The sequence below is a fragment of the Artibeus jamaicensis genome, unplaced genomic scaffold (genome assembly GCF_021234435.1).
Source record: "Artibeus jamaicensis isolate MK-2021 breed Jamaican fruit bat unplaced genomic scaffold, CSHL_Jam_final contig_687, whole genome shotgun sequence".
Classification (NCBI taxonomy): Eukaryota; Metazoa; Chordata; class Mammalia; order Chiroptera; family Phyllostomidae; genus Artibeus; species Artibeus jamaicensis.
The window spans coordinates 1,894,317-1,907,184 of NW_026521925.1; the positions used below are offsets into that span (position 1 = coordinate 1,894,317).

The following is a 12,868-nucleotide window of genomic DNA, read 5'->3' on the forward strand; positions in this document are numbered from 1 at the left end:
AATATTGTGGCACTGAACAATGCCCTAAATCAAATGCGCTTAATTTATATATATGTAGAGCCTTCATACCAAAGAAGCAAAAATACATATTTTTTTCACATGCACACAGAACATTTTCAGAGATAGACCAAATGATAAGAAATAACAAGCTTCAACAGTGCTCACTTAAGTAGGTAGCACATATACTAAAACTGGAATGATACAGAGAAGATTAGCATGGCCCCTGTGCAAGGATGACACACAAATTTGTGAAGCACTCCATATTTTGTTTGTTTGATCATCTGTTGCTTTGTTTTCTTTTATCCACAAGAGACACAAACAACTGGGAACTGTGAAAGGACCAGAGTGGGACCCAAAGAGGGGGCATCTCAACAGTAGAGACAGAGAGACAAATTTCACTTTCCTATAGCAGAGAAGCAACGAGTTGTTGCATATTTTCTCATTATTCTCACTTCTTTTATATTTTAATAGTATCTCTGTATTCCTCCTCTGTCTGTACAGGCTACTTAGTCTTGAGTGGTTATATTGTATTTTTAGACAGGCTCCCCCTGTTCTTTCCTCCACAGTGCTTTGCTAATCCTCTATACTCCACACCACTTGTTTTCCTTTAGCACACTACCTAAAGCTGTATACCCCCTACTCAGACAGATCACACAGAGTTTGTCATATGATTGCTAATTTAATATTAGGGTAAATAATGGCTATTCTATACAACTGTAAATACTTCACAACCAATCTCCCGGATATTAGCCCACTTTAAAGTTCCCTGAATTTTTTTTATTGTAGTGATTAACTCTATTTGCTCACACACTACACCTATTTACTGTTCCTTACGCTCACCTTATCTCAAAGTCTGAACATCTGCAAACTCACTGCTTTCTAGTTCCAACTAACAAGCCTTCACTCCCCGACAAGAGGCTTACCTTTTATCCATCCTCTTGTAAAAGTGGCAAGTTGGGTTGAAGAATATGGTTAACACTAGATATAGCCAAAGATCGACTATATCCTCTATACCGGCTGCGGCAGTCAGTATCATAAAATACTCTTCTGCTGTCAAAAACCATTTTGCCACCCCCTCCAACTGATTACACATACACGATAAAAGGAGGAGGTAGAAATGGAGAACATCAAGATACCTGAAGGAGTCTGCACCACTGAAATTCACAGGTATTATACAACAAAAGTTCACAACATAAACCCAGGGAGTCAGAACAGATCAATTTTAGAAGCTGAGGCTAACAAGAAGTCTCACAAACAATGGGAAGACAAAGAAACAATCGCCAAATGAGAGAAAAAGTAGAAGCTTCAGAAAGAATGTTAGATGAAACAGAGGATCATCAACTCTCAGATAGTGAATAAAAAGCACTAGTTATCATGAAATTCAAAGAGCTCACAAAGAGCTACCAGAAACTACAGGGGAGCTGCAATGCTCTCACTGCAGACTCTATCAACATGAAAAAGAAAATGAAAACTATCAGCAAGGGAGAAGAGAAAATGAAGAATACAATTTCCAAATTGAAGAACAGAGTAGACAGTTTCAAAAGTAGAAATGATGAGGAGGTGGATAGGATTAGTGACTTGGGGGACAAAGTAGAAAACATCTCACAGAAAGAGGAAGAAAATGAAAAGAAGCTCAGAGAGAATGAAGAGGGATTAAGCGAAATGCAAGACAATATGAAGCATAATAATATCTGAATAATAGGAATACCAGAAGGACAAGAAGAAGAAGAAGGGATAAAAAACATATATGAAAGAGTAATGAGAGAAAATTTCCCTAATTTAAACAGAGAAAAAGTGACACAAATCCAGTAATCACAGAGAGTCCTGATCAAGAGGAACACAAGGAGGCTCATTTCAAGACATATCATCATCAAAATGGCAAAATTCCAAGACAAAGAGAGAATCTTAAAGGCAGCAAGGGAGAAAAAAGAAGTAACATACAAGGGAGCCCCAATAAGGTTAGCTACTGACTTCTCAATGGAAACATTTCAAGCAAGAAGAGAATGGCAAGAAATATTTCAAATAATGAGAACCAGAGGCCTACAACCAAGGCTACTTTACCCAGCAAGGCTCTCAATCAAGATAGATGGCCAAATAAAGAGCTTCCAAGACAAAAGAACGCTGAAAGAATATACCTCCAACAAACTGGCTCTACAAGAAATATTAAAAGGACTGCTTTAAGGAAAGGAAGGAAAAGAGATGAACAGAGAGGAACACAGGCACAAAAATGGCAATGAATAAGTACCTATCAATGATAACCTTAAACATAAATGGATTAAATGCTCCAATCAAAAGGCACAGAATATCTGCATGGATAAGAAAGCAAGACCCACACATATGCTACTTACAAGAGACCCACCTCAGGACAAAAGACCATCACAGACTAAAAGTGAAAGACTGGAAACAAGTTTTCCAAGCAAACAGACAAGAAAACAAAGCTGGGGTAGCAATTCTCATATCAGACAAAATAGACTTCAAAAAAGGGCCATAAAGAGAGACCCAGAAGGTTACTTCATTATACTCAAGGGAAAAATCCACCAAGAAGACATTAACATTGTAAACATATATGCACCAAATATAGGGGCAACCAAATATATCAAGAAAATCTTAGAGGACTTCAAGAAAGATATAGATGGCAACACAATTATAGTGGGGGAATTTAACACCCCACTATCAAAAATGGACAGATCTTCCAAACAAATTATCAACAAAGATATTGTGGCATTAAACAACACCCTAGATGAAATGGACTTAACTGATATATATATAGAGCCCTTCATCCCAAAGAAGCTAAATACACATTCTTTCCAAATGCACATGGAATATTTTCAAAGATAGACCACATGATAGGACACAAACAAGCCTCAAAAAATTCAAGAAAATTGAAATCATACCAAGCATCTTCTCTGACCACAAGGGACTAAAATTGGAAACCAACCCCAAAGAAAAAAACCCAAAGCACCCAAAATCATAGAGACCGAATGGTAGGCTATTAAACAACGAATGGGTGAAGAATGAAATTAGGGAAGAAATCAAAAAGTTTTTGGAAACAAATGAAAATGATCTCACAACAACCCAAAACTTATGGGAAACAGGGAAGGCAGTCCTGAGAGGGAAGTTTATAGCAATACAGGCCTACCTAAAGAAGATAGAAACATTTCAAACAAACAACCTAACCTTATGCCTGCAAGAACTTGAGGAACAACAACAAAGACAGCCCAGAGCAAGAAGAAAGAAGGAAATAACCAAGATTAGAGCAGAATTAAATGATATGGAAACTAAAAGCACAATTCTAAGGATCAATGAATCCAGGAGTTGGTTCTTTGAGAAGATAAACAAAATAGACAAGCCTTTAAGTAGGCTCATCAAGAAAAGAAGAGAGAGAACACAAATAAACACAATCAGAAATGAAAGAGGAGAGATTACAACTGATACCACAGAAGTAGAAGGGATTCTAAGAAATTACTATGAAGAACTGTATGTCAAAAAATTTGAAAACCTAAGGGAAATGGACATATTTTTAGAAAAATACAATCTTCCAAAAGTCAGTGAAAAAGAAGCAGAAAATCTAAATACACCAATAACAGCAAAAGAAATTGAAGCAGTAATCAAAAAACTCCCATCACACAAAAGCCCTGGACCAGATGGTTTCACAGGAGAAATCTACAAAGCATTTAAGGAAGAGCTAACCCCTATTCTCCACAGACTATTCCAAAAAATCGAGAAGGATGGAAAACTCCCAAATTCTTTTTATGAAGCCAACATCATCTTAATTCCAAACCAGATAGAGATACAACAAAGAAAGAAAACTTCAGGCCAATATCGCTGATGGACATAGATGCTAAAATCCTGAATAAAATATTGGCAAATCACATCCAACAATATATCAAAAAGATCATACACCATGACCAAGTGGGATTCATCCCAGGTATGCAATGATAGTCCAATATTCACAAATCAGTAAATGTAATACATCACATAAACAAAAGCAAAGACAAAAATCACATGATCATATCAATAGATGTGGAAAAAGCTTTCGATAAGGTACCACACCCATTTATGATAAAAACATTCAGCAAAGTGGGAATACAGGGAGCATTTCTCAATATCATAAAGGCCATATATGAGAGACCTACAGCCAACATCATACTCAATGGGAAAAACTAAAAGCTTTTCCACTAAGCTCAGGAACAAGACAAGGATGTCCACTTTCACCACTTATGTTCAATATAGTATTGGAAGTTTTAGCCAGAGTGATCAGGCAAGAAAAGGAAATAAAAGGCATCCAAATAGGAAAGGAGGAAGCAAAACTGTCACTGTTTGCAGATGACATGATAGTGTACATGGAAAATCCTATAGACTCTACCCCAAAACTGCTCAAACTAATTAATGAGTTTGACAAAACAGCTGGTGACAAAGTCAATATCCAGAAATCAAAGGCATTTTTTTTTATACCAACAATGAATCAGCAGAAGCAGAAATCAAGGAAAAAATCCCATTCAATATAGCAAAAAGAAAAATGAAATATCTGGGAATAAACCTAACTAAGGAGGTAAAAAACCTGTATGCAGAAAACTACACAGCCCTGAAGAACGAAATCAAGGAAGACACAAACAAATGGAAACATATACCTTGTTCATAGATTGGAAGAATTAACATCACCAAAATGTCCATATACCCAAGGCAATATACACATTCAATGCAATATCTATTAAAGTACCAATGGCATATTTCACAGACATAGAACAAACACTTCAAAAATTTATATGGAACCATTAACAACCCAGAATAGCAGGTGCACTTTTGAGAAAGAAGAACAAAGTAGGAGGGATCACAATACCTGATATCAAACTGTATTACAAGGCCACTGTAATCAAAACAGCCTGGTACTGGCATAAAAACAGGCACATAGACCAATGGAACAGAACAGAGAGCCCAGAAATCAACCCAACTCTCTATAGTCAATTAATATTTGACAAAGGGGGCAGTAACATAAAAATGTAGTAAAGATAATCTCTTCAACAAATGGTGCTGGGAGAACTGGACAGCAATGTTCAAAATAATGAAACTCGCACACCAACTTACACCATATACCAAAATAAATTCAAGATGGATAAAAGACTTAAATGTAAGTCATAACACCATTAAAGTCCTAGAGGAGAACATTGGCAAGAAAATCTCAGATATTTCACGCAGCAACTTCTTTACTGATATGTCCCCTAGAGTAAGGAATGTCAAGGAAAGAATAAACAAATGGGATCTCATCAAAATAAAAATCTTCTGCATGGCTAAAGAAAACAGTATTAAATTAGCAAGATAACCAACTGTATGGGAAAACATATTTGCCAATGATACCTCAGACAAAGGTTTAATCTCTAAAATATACAAAGAACTTACACGACTCCACTCTAAGAAGACACCCAACCCAATTAAAAAGTGGACAAAGGACTTGAACAGACATTTCTCCAAGGAGGACATACAGAACATTCAGAGACATATGAAGAGATTTTTGATATCGTTAGCTATCAGAGAGATGCAAATTAAAACCACAATGAGATACCACTTTACACTGGTCAGGATGGCTATCATAAACAAAGCAACAAACAACAAAAGTTGGAGAGGGTGTGCGGAAAAGGGGTCTTTAGTTCACTGTTGGTGGGAGTGCAGACTGGTACAACCATTTTGGAAAACAGTATGGAATTTTCTCAGAAAAATAAAAATTGACCTGCCTTTTGACCCAGCAATTCTATTGCTGGAATTATATCCTAAGAATCCTAAAACATCAATATCAAAGAATCCTATGCACCACAATGTTCATAGCAGCACAATTTACAGTAGCCAAGAGTTGGAAGCAACCTAGGTGCCCATCAGTAAATGAATGGATCCAAAAATTGTGGTACATATACGCAATGGAATTCTATGAAGCAGAGAGAAAGAAGGAGCTGCTACCCTTTGCAACAACATGAATGGAACTGGAAAGCATTATGCTTAGTGAAATAGGCCAGGTGCTGAAAGACAAATACCATATGATCTCACCTTTAACAGGAAGCTAAACAATAAAACAAACAAGCAAGCAGAAAAAAAAACAAAGACACTGAAATAGAGAACAAGGGGACAGTGACCAGAGGGGAGATGGAAGGGAAGTTAAGGGAAAAAAAGGGGAGGGATTTGGAGGAACAAATAGGAAGGACATAGGGATGCGGACTAAGGGGGGTTGAAATGGGAGGGAGGTGGGGAGCAAGGGGCGGGGGAGGCTGCAATGGGAGAAATAGACAAAAAAACTGTACTTGAAAAATAACTAAAGAAAAATTTTAAAACAGGATAATTAACCATATTCATTTAGGTTAATGTTATGTCATTAAATAAATTGCATTTTTCTAAAAAAAAAAAAGAATGAGATTAGGGAAGAAATAAAAAAGCTTCTGGAAACAAAGTAAAATGAACTCTGAACAATCCAAAACTAATGGGACAGAGTAAAGGCAGTCCTGAGAGGGAAGTTCATAGTGATACAAACCTACCTAAAAAAGATTGAAACATTTCAAATAACCTAAACTTATGTCTACAAGAACTGGATGTACAACAAAAAAGACAGCCCACAGTAACTAGAAGGAAGGAAATAACCAAGATTAAAGTTTAATCAAACAAAATAGAGACTATAAGCACAATTCTAAGACCAGTAAACCCAGGAGCTGGTGCTTAAATAATAAATACAGTGAATAGGCCTTTAAGCTGATACATGAAGAAAAAAAAGAGAGAGATGACCCAAATAAATACAATCAGAAATGAAAGAGGACAGATTACAATGGGTACCACAGAAATACAGAGCATTGTAGGAAATTATTATGGAAACAATATGCCAAGAAATTTGAAAGCTTAGGCAAGATGGACACATTTCTAGAAATATATAGTCTTCCAAAACTGAATGAAGAAGAAGCAGAAAGCCTGAATAGACCAATAACAGGTAATAAAATAAAGCAGTAACCAAAAAACTTCCAACACGCCAAAGCTCTGTCCTGGATGGTTTCACAGGAGCTTTCTCTAAAGCATTTAATGAAGAACTAACTACTACCCTTCACAGATTATTAAAAACATTCAAGTGGGAAGACTCCCAAACTCTTTTAATGAAGTCAGCATCATCCTAATCCCCAAATCAGATAAAGAATAACAACAACAACAACAACAACAACAAAAACACTTCAGGCTAATATCACAGATGAACATAGATGCTAAAATCTTCAAAAAAAATTAGCTAACTGCATTCAGCAATATATTAAAAATATCATACACCATCACCAAGTTGGATTCATCTCAGGGATGCAAGGATGGTACAATATTTGCAAATCAATAATTGTAATACATTACATAAAAACAAAGACAAAAATCACATGATGATATCAATAGATGTGCAAAAAGTATTTGATAAAATATAGCACTTATTTATGATAAAAACACAGCACTTATTTATGATAAAAACACTCTCACTGCAAGGTGGGAATAGTGGGAGCATTCTTCAATATAATAAAGGTCATTTATGAGTTACCAACAGCCAACATCAAACTCAGTGGGCAAAAACTTAAAGCTTTCCTACTAAGATCAGGAACAAGACAAGAATGTCTGATTTCTCCATTCCTATTCCACATAGCATTGGATGTCCCAGGCCAGCAGCAGACAAGAAAAAGAAATAAAAGGCATCCGAATGGGAATGGAGGAAACAAAACTGTCATAGTTCACAGGTGATATGATAGTGTGCAGAGAAATCCTATAAACTCCACCACACCAAAAAAAAAAAAAACTGCTTGAGATAGTAAGTGAATTTAGGAAAAAATAGGGTACAAAGTCAATATGCAGAAACCAGAGATTTTTATGCACCAACAATGAAATATCAGAAATAGATATCTCAAAAATATACCATTTCATATACCTACAAAAAATAATAATGTACCTAGGAATAAACCTAATCAAGGAGGTAAAAGAATTGAACTCAGAAAAGTACACAACACTGAATAAAGATATTAAAGGAGACACAAATAAATGGAAGCTTATACCATGTTCATGGGTTGGAAGTATTAATATCATCACAATGTCCATACTACCCAAAATAATGTATAGATTCAATGCAATCTTTGTTATAGTACTGATGATATATTTCACAAATATAGAACAAACATTTGAAAATTTTATATGGAACAATAAACCACTCTGAAGAGCTGCAGCAATTTTGAGAAAGAAGTATGAGGGATCACAATACTAGATATCAAACTGTATTACAAGCCACTGTAATCAAATCAGCTTGGTACCAGCATAAGAAGAGACACATAGATCAATGGAATAGAATAGAGAACCCCCAAATAAACCCAAGTCTCTATGGTCAATTAATGTTTGACAAAGAAGGCAGAAGCATAAAGTGGAGTAACAACAGCCTGTTCAACAAATGGCATTGGGAAATCTGGACAGCTATAGACAAAAAAAATGAAACTTGACCACCAACTTACACCATATACAAAAATAAATTCAAGGTGGATAAAAGACTTAAATATACGTCATGACATCATAAAAGTATTAGAGAAAAATATAGGCAGAAAAATCTCAGGTATTCCACACAGCAATATTTTCACAGATATGTCCCATAGAGCAAGGGACATAAAGGAAAGAATAAAGAAATGGGATCTCACCAAAATAAAAAGCTTCTGCATGGCCAAAGAAAACAGCATTAAAATGAAAAGAGAAACAACTGTATGGGAAAACATGTTTTCCAATGATACCTCAGACAAGGGTTTAATCTCCAAAATATGTAAAGAACTCACATGACCCCTCTCCGGGAAGACAAACAACCCAATAAAAACATGGGTGACAGACGTGAACAGACACTTCTCCAAGGAGGACATACAGAGGGCCCAGAGACACATGAAAAGATGCTCAGTAGCATTAGCCATAGGAAAGATGCAAAATAAAACCACAGTGAAATATCACTTCACACCCATCAGAATTACCATCATAAACAAAGCAACAAAAAACGAGTGTTGGAGAGGACATGTAGAAAAAGAAACCCTACTGCACTGTTGGTAGGATTGCAGACTTGTGCAGACACTGTAGAAAACAGTGGTATTTTCTCAGAAAACTAAAAATGGAACAGCCTTTTGACCAAGCAATTCCACTACTGGGATTATACCCTAAGAACTCTGAAACATCAATCCAGAAGAACATATGCACTCCAATGTTCACAGCTGCACAATTTACAGTTGCGAAGAACTGAAAACAACCTAAGTGCCCCTCAGTAAATGAATGGATCAAAAACCTACGGTACATTTTCATAAGGGAACACTACACAGCAGAAAAAAGGAGCTCCTACCCTTTACAACAATATGAACTGGAGAGCATTATGCTAATTGAAATAAGCCAGGTGGTAAAAGACAAATACCATATGATCTCACCTTTAAGTGGAACCTAAGCAACATAAACAAGGAAGAAAAATAGAACCAGAGACATTGAAATTAATAACACTTTGAAAGTAACCAGATGGGAGGTGGGAGGGTATAATGGAGCAAAAATGGGGAAGGGTTTTCAGGAACAACTATAAAGGACACATGGACAAAACCATGGGTGGGTGGAATTAGGGGAGGGAGGTGATGATGCCTGGGTTAGGGAGACAGTGGTGGGGTTATATGCAGACAACTGTATTTGAACAACAAGAAAATAATTGAAACACAATTTCTTCTCCTAAAATCATCCTTATTTTATCAAAGAGCCAAGACTTACTCATATACAGTATTAAGTCCAGTTTTGATTCAGCTTGATCATTTGCTTAAACATAACAGGAACAGTATTTAATTATATAGACTTTCTTAAGTGTGGTCTGCTGGTATCTTATAAGGAATTTACATGTTCAGCTTTAATTAGCCCCACTGGGCAGAGAAACCAAACTACCCAGTTGTCATCAGGTTTTGCCTGCTATATCTATAACTTTGAGTGAGTTTCTCAAGTTCTCAAGGTCTCCAAAATGTCCTGAGGTTCTTACTAACGTTTTTCCATGAAAGCAACCTTTTCTTTTTATTTGGAAAGACTGCCACAAGCCTTATGAAGAGGCAGGATAAAAGCCTATTTCTTTAGGGGGCTTTAATTGGTTCAAAGTCAATTTTTATTTGTTAAATCTTTTGCTGATATCCAGAGTATAGGCCTATCCCTCTAAGGTAAGACATTGCAGTCAAAGTCTTGGTTAATAAAATCACAATTGGAAACTGGATTTATGTGTCCTGTTATGAAGAAATTAGACTCTTTTAAATTTTTAATATATTTTATTGATTATGCCATTATAGTTGTCCCATTTGTTCCCCTTCATTCCCCTCCACCCTACACATACCTTCCCACCCATTCCCCCTCTTTAGTTCATGTCCGTGTATCATAAGTTCTTTAGTTTCTATATTCCCCACACTACTCTTGACCTCCCCCTGTCTATTTTCTCCTCACTGTCTATGCTACTTGTTCTCTGTACCTTCTTCCACACTCTCCTCCTTCCACTTCCCTGTGGCTAACCCTCCATGTGATCTCCATTTCTGTGCCTCCACTCCTGATCTAGCTATCTGCTTAGTTTGCTTTTGTTCTGGTGTGGTTATTAATAACTGTGAGTTTGCTGTCCATTCACTGTTCATATTTTTTACCTTCTTTTTCTTAGATAAGTTCCTTTAACATTTTATATAATAAGAGATTGGTGATGATGAACTCCTTTAGTGTGACCTTATCTGAGAAGTGCTTTATCTGTACTTACATTCTAAATGAAAGTTTTGATGGATAGAGCAATCTGGGATATAGGTCCTTGCATTTTATGACCTGAAATACTTATTTCTGGCCCCTTCTTGCCTGTAAGGTCTCTTTTGAGAAATCAGCTGACAGTCTGATGGCAATTCGTTTGTAGGTGACTGTCCCCTTATCTCTTGCTGCTTCTAGAATTCTCTCCTTCATTTTAATCTTGCTAACATAATTATGATGTGCCTTTGTGTTCCTCCTTGGGTCCACCTTTTTTGAGACTCTCTGAGCTTCCTGAACTTCCTGGAAGTCTACTTGCTTTGCCAGATTGGGAAAGTTCACCTTTATTATTTGTTAAAATAAGTTTTCCACTTGTTGCTCTTCTTCTTTCCCTTCTGGTATCCCTACAATTTGGATGTTGAAACATTTAAAGATGTCCTGGAGGTTCCTAAGCCTTTCCTCATTTTTTTTGAATTCTTATTTCTTCATTCTTTTCTGTTAGGTTGTTTCTTTCTTCCTTCTGGTCCACTCTATTGATTTTAGTCCCAGTTTTCTTTCCATCACTATTGGTTCCCTCTGTGCATTTTCCTTTATTTCACTTAAGGTAGCCTTTATTTTTTTCTAATTTGTTTTTTTAATTTTATTTAGTTATTTTTCAAGTACAGTTTTTTGTCTATTTTTTCCCATCCCAGCCTCCCCCGCCCCTTGCTCCCCACCTCCCTCCCATTTCCTCCCCCCTTAGTTCTCGTCCCTGTGTCCTTCCTATTTGTTCCTCCAAATCCCTCTCCCCTTTTCCCCTCAACTTCCCTTCCTTCTCCTCTCTGGTCACTATCCCTTGTTCTCTATTTCAGTGTCTTTTTTTTCTGCTTGTTTGTTTGTTTTGTTGTTTAGCTTCCTGTTAAAGGTGAGATCATATGGTATTAGTCTTTCAACCCCTGGCTTATTTCACTCAGCATAATGCTTTCCAGTTCCATCCATGTTGTTGCAAAGGGTAGTAGCTCCTTCTTTCTCTCTGCTGCATAGAATTCCATTGTGTATATGTACCACAATTTTTGGATCCATTCATTTACTGATGGGCACCTAGGTTGCTTCCAACTCTTGGCTACTGTAAATTGTGCTGCTATGAACATTGTGGTGCATAGGATTCTTTGATATTGATGTTTTAGGATTCTTAGGATATAATCCCAGCAGTGGAATTGCTGGGTCAAAAGGCAGGTCAATTTTTATTTTTCTGAGAAAATTCCATACTGTTTTCCATAATGGTTGTACCAGTCTGCACTCCCACCAACAGTGAACTAAGGACCCCTTTTCCCCACAACCCCTCCAACTTTTGTTGTTTGTTGCTTTGTTTATGATAGCCATCCTGACTGGTGTAAAGTGGTATCTCATTGTGGTTTTAATTTGCATCTCTCTGATAGCTAATGATATTGAGCATCTCTTCATGTGTCTCTGAATGTTCTGTATGTCCTCCTTGGAGAGGAGGACAAGTGTTTGCTCAAGTCCTTTTCCCATTTTCTAATTGGGTTGGGTGTCTTCTTAGAGTGGAGTCGTGTAAGTTCTTTGTATATTTTAGAGATTAAACCTTTGTCTGAGGTATCATTGGCAAATATGTTTTCCCATACAGTTGGTTATCTTGCTAATTTAATACTGTTTTCTTTAGCCATGCAGAAGATTTTTATTTTGATGAGATCCCATTTGTTTATTCTTTCCTTGACATTCCTTACTCTAGGGGACATATCAGTAAAGAAGTTGCTGCGTGAAATATCTGAGATTTTCTTGCCAATGTTCTCCTCTAGGACTTTAATGGTGTTATGACTTACATTTAAGTCTTTTATCCACCTTGAATTTATTTTGGTGTATGGTGTAAGTCTGTGCTCAAGTTTCATTTTTTTGCATGTAGCTGTCCAGTTCTCCCAACACCATTTGTTGAAGAGGCTATCTTTACTCCATTTTATGTTACTGCCCCCTTTGTCGAATATTAATTGACTGTAGAGAGTTGGGTTGATTTCTGGGCTCTCTGTTCTGTTCCATTGGTCTATGTGCCTGTTTTTATGCCAGTACCAGGCTGTTTTGATTACAGTGGCCTTGTAATACAGTTTGATATCAGGTATTGTAATCCCCCCTACTT

The 12,868-nt window shown here is 36.7% G+C and overlaps 1 non-coding gene across 1 annotated transcript; it reads left to right on the forward strand.

Moving 5' to 3' along the window:
• Positions 1–157: 157 nt before the first annotated feature.
• Positions 158–268, forward strand: LOC119048573 (U6 spliceosomal RNA). The gene has a single exon (XR_005082367.2). It is a non-coding gene; the product is annotated as a U6 spliceosomal RNA (small nuclear RNA).
• The last annotated feature ends 12,600 nt before the right edge of the window (positions 269–12,868 follow it).